The sequence below is a fragment of the Papaver somniferum genome, chromosome 10 (assembly GCF_003573695.1).
Source record: "Papaver somniferum cultivar HN1 chromosome 10, ASM357369v1, whole genome shotgun sequence".
Taxonomy (NCBI): domain Eukaryota; kingdom Viridiplantae; phylum Streptophyta; class Magnoliopsida; order Ranunculales; family Papaveraceae; genus Papaver; species Papaver somniferum.
The window spans coordinates 83,414,688-83,420,038 of NC_039367.1; positions in this window are offsets into that span (position 1 = coordinate 83,414,688).

A 5,351-nucleotide genomic window follows, 5' to 3' on the forward strand; every position below is an offset into this window, starting at 1 on the left:
CCTGATTTCATCACAACCACATTAAAAGATGCATATGTGAATTCTTCCTAGAAAGAAACATAAAGTGTAAACGCACAATTAAGTTTAACTCCCTAAAAGCAATAAGTTCTATGGAATAAGACTAATCAAGGCAATCAAATTTGTAAAAGCACTAATTCGATTTAACCAAGGTTATGATTCATTTGTGACTAGTAGGATATATCACTATAAGCTCTACCCACAATTATGCTACTAAGAATCAGGGATAAACAACTTTTTCGTATTGAAAACCCTAATATAGCTTTAGAAATGAATGCAAATCGGATTGATTCCGGACTCAACCAAAAAACAATCAAACCATTAGACAATATAAACCATGAATCATAAACAATAAAGTTGAGACAAAACTAATTCATTGAATCAAATATCATTTGTGAAATCCACTTTATCCCATAACCAATAATAGTTGTTTAGATACTCATAGTAATGGAGTTCATCATAATCATTTTCATAAAATAAAGAAATGAAAAATATACGAAAGCAAACCCTAGTAGAATCGCGTCTCTCCTCCAAAACTCCCAGTAGAAAAATACGTGATTTCCAAAGTTGTAGAAAACTTTCCTTTTGAAGCTTTTCTCCAACTTCTAAAATTAGGTCCAATCTCCAAAATTCCATTACCAAAAAGTCCACCAAGCCCATAAAACAATATGTATAAATGACCCAATAAAATTCTTGCCAAAAAGTATTCGCCGGAAAACTAGGGTCACCGGCCTGAATTTGACTGGGAAAGTCATCTCAAGTGACTGTAAAAGCCACCTGTCAAAACTGTTCAAACGGGTCATCTCAGAAGTCATACAGAGTCAAGGTGAATCAACTGAGTTAAGGCCGAGTCGACTAGTTGAGTCAGGGTCTAACTCATGGCTAACTCAGCTGACTTGGTTCTAGGCTAAATCCATCTTGCACAGGCTAGAGCTTGTGTTGCACCATCAGCCTCATACTCTCAGCAACTTCACCAGCATCAGCTAACTTAATCCCCTGCAAACAACCATCATATCCTTTCTGCAATTGCACTAGTACCTTCTTGTTATTCTCTTGCTAGCTTCAGCAAACAACACCTCCAGCTGCATCATGCCTAGTTGTAACTGCTATTCATTAGCCAGTCCACTATCGCGATATCTCAGCACCAACAACAGCTTGCTTCACTAGCAACTGCCAAACCTTTCCTCATTTCTCATCTCAAAACCTTCAGCACAACCTTGCACAGTCATCAACTCATTCTTGTACTTACTGCATACAGCTCACTCAATTCCTTGGCTTTGTTCTCAACTGCATAATATATGTTCTAAGCATTTCTAGCATTAACAACATACTTCCCAATCCTACATACAACACAGCAGCTGCAACAAGGCCATCACGACCAAGCTCTTTTATCTTGTCTGCATTAGCTATTCCCTGTAATTCCTTAACTTCCTTGTTCAGATCACCAGCTCAAGCTCAACCATTCTAGCTCTTCTTTTGCATTCCTGCATACTCTTGAGTCGCAGCCAAACAACCACACTATTACAACAAATCCAACTCCAATAAATTGCAGTTACCGCCATCAACTGCGAATTCTATCAGCTCCATTAGAAACAACAATTTCTTCCATTCCTTGTGACTGCGAACAATGACCCAAGCCATTCTTCCATTTTCATCTCACACAACCACAACCACCACTGCAACAGTTGCACACTATCCAGCTTCCACAGATTCAAGCTCAACTGATCTGTCACTGCCAACCACCAAGAAAAAATACCCATCTCTGCATCAAGAACACTCGAGCAACTCAGCACAAACCATGAGCACCAGCAACATCTCCATAACTGATTTTCACCAACTGAACGTTCATCTGAATTGTGAATCTTCCCAGCAGCACACAACCATTCTCAGTACCAACATATTACAGCTGCTCTTGCAATCATCAAACCAACATCAACAACAACCCATCAAGCTTCAATTGCAGCTCCAAGTCACCAGATCTTGTAACTACAACCCAATTAAACCACCAAATCCTTCAGTTCATCTTCACTGTCTCTGAAATTCTTCACAACCATGTTTTCATGAATCGACCAAACCCTATTACTGCAGAAACTCAATTCTTCTTTGAGCTCAAATCTCAATCAGAACCCCAACCAACAGAGAACCCTACTTCAATTTCTGTCTCTCCTTTGATTCAACCAAAATCATCTGCATCTTTACTTCTGAACAAAAAGTTCTTCATAACCTTCTTCATCTTATCACCAACAACAACAAATTTATCTCCTCTTTGCTTCAGAAACCCGAATAATCTTCAATCGACTAATTTCTTCATCTGGTTGTTCAATTCAACCAACACCATTACTATTTCTCTCAATTCCTCGAGTATCCATCTATTTGTTCTCTAAAACTTCGTCAATTCTTCATTCGATTACCAAACTCAGGTCTCATGAAACCCTGATCTCTAATCTCTCTGATTTTCTCAATCTTCAAACACAGATCTCTTATACTCTTTCACCAGAGGAAATCTGGGTCGATTGATTTCTCTCATTTTCAGCATCAGCGGCTCAGCTTCTCGATCTCCCCTGAATTTATTATCATCACCAACAACAATCATGTCTCTCTCGGTTTCAGACAGAATAGTAATGAGAAGAAAACACTTCTCTTGGAGTTAGGGCTAGGTAATGATAAAAATTGATACACATGCCCAAGCATCCAGACAGGAGCCACCCAGTTACTATTTGGCCTGTCAGTTATATGGAACTGACAGTTCATTCTTCACCTCCTCTTTGTGCAACCTAGTCTGCTCCATGTATGACTCTCCTGTGAATCAACCTTTTTCGCCTTTACGCTCCAACTGGAAGTTTTCTCCTTCTTTTTCTCATAGTGACTCCAAAGTACCTAAACACTCAAAAGTGAACATAAGATACACATTTCACATGAATAATAACAAAGAAAGCATAAATACTAGATAAAATCGGGTGTTTACAACACCTATCAAATTCCCCCACACTTAGACTTTGCTAGTCCTCGAGCAAATCAAACAAAACAAATTCTAAAATATGCATACAACTCTCGTGAGGGTTTACTAGAGATACACCCACAAAACCTACTTTTCCACTTACTAGTTCTCCGTAATGATAACATCCAACGCGCTAAGAAAACATAGAAATTCTGCACTCTAGTCATAAGAAACTAGACACATAAATGAACACAATCTCATCCTTAAAAGTTGAGAGAGAAATAACCATTCGTTATTGAAAGAAATTCGGGTTCAGAAAGATCGAAAGTCTCGACTCTGCCTCACAAGAAAGGGTTTTATGAAGTTGCTCTCAATAGTAAATAGCTTTTTATGGGTCGCACATGTGTCCAGGTAGGAATGAAGAGAGAATCCTGTGACACGTTTGAATGGTGGGAAGGTAAAAACCCTCAGAATAGTTTTGAAAACCCACATCTTTTATTCATTTTGAAAACCCTTTTTTCTGTCGATCTCTAAGAAAGGAAATCAACCACTTAACGGAGGTGGGAATATGCTTATTTACCTCGTTATCCGTTCGGCCTGCAGTTAGCACCACTCTTACATCATCCATAAAAACGTCTTCGGTCTTCAATCCTTGTCTTCGTCTTCGGTCTTCAACTCTTGATGATGAAATCTTGAATTTCATAGAATCTTGACAATGTAACTCTTTCCTCTAATTCCTTGTTTCTTGAAACCTCATTATGGATATTTCTTCTTCCATTGGCTTTAGTGAAAGACTACAAAACTAAAAATGAACTAAACAAACCAAAATATGATGCAATGAATTCTTCTTCTTTTTTTTTTCACTTTTTTCACTTTTTTTTTGAGATGCAAGATAAATAAAGTAAATACAAAAACAAACAAAATATTAAAACTAATGATGGACCTAATAAACTTTTCTCTTGTCTCTTTTTTTTTCTTTTTTTTTATTAACAAGGGACTAGCAAAATGATGATCATATCCCGACTTTTTTTTTCTTCTTCTTTTGACACAAGAGAAAATAATACAAATACACAATAAAGATAAAATAAAAATGCAAGTACAAAAGCCATGGTGTAAGTACTTTACCGCTTGATTCTTCACAACTTCTATGTCTCGATATCATAAACTTCTTGAATTCTCATCTTGATAATCTTCACTCTTGTACAATAGTCTTCAATTTGTAAAAATTCTGCTCCTTGTCTTGTTGCTTTACTTGAATCTGAAATCTGCTCATTTCTGTACAGTTGCTTGTAAACCTTGAACGTCTTCTACTTTCCTTCAAATTTGTTATGCTCCTTTTGTTGATGATGATAGTGTTTCTACGGACCTGTTGGTGTAGAGAGAGATAAAGTGGATGGTGCTAACATCGAACAAGATTACAAGTGGTATGTAAGTTAGCAATTCGATGTCACCATTCATGATTGATAAAATAGCACTCAAGAGATCAAAATAGTGCTTCTATTGGTTGGAGGTTGGGTAGCTCACCATTCTACCCGGAGTTTACGTACGGTGACACACACTCTAAAAGCACATATTTATACAGGTACAAAGAAGTGAAGGTCGGTGCCTCTCATGATGTAACATGGGTAGTCTCCACTATAGGGGACCACTACTCTAATACCGAATTCAGTCTGCACCTCATTTGCCACTGGGATGGTTAAATCCAACTTTAACTCTCATACAAGTAAGAAACCTGATCATGTTCTCTGTCATCTCTAAGTTCAGTCACTCTTATGAGAATCTCGATGTAATCTTAGCGACATGTATACTATGTGACTCTAAACTAACTACAAGTTGGAACTTTTTATTCACTATTTTACACAAAAGTTGAAAATTTCATGAAAAAAAATTACAATGCAAATGCTTAACCACTCCCCCACACTTAAACTTTACATTGTCCTCAATGTAAATTGAGTCATCCAAAGTAAGTCAAGGTGCGAAATTCTAACATGATATGTGACAAGAAATCAGAAAAAGTAAATGCAAGACAAGAAAAAACTAAAAACAAAACAAGAAAATAAAAATAATACAAGAAATACTCATCCTATGGGTTGCCTCCCATTTAGCACTTGGTTTAAAGTCGTCAGCCCGACTATCTCCTTGCTTGCTAAGCCTTAGCTAGGGTCCCATACGTTATGGACACCCGAATGAACATCACTTGGATACCGCATGACTTCAAACATGTTGAAGAGAATTATCTCATCATCAAACTTCATAGTGGGTATTCCCTCGTCCACATCAATGACGGTTTTAGCCGTCTTGATGAAAGGTCTCCCAAGCAGCAGGGGTATGGATGCATCCGAGCCATCATCCATTTCTAGAACACAAAAATCATCTGGAAAAACTAGTTGGTTCA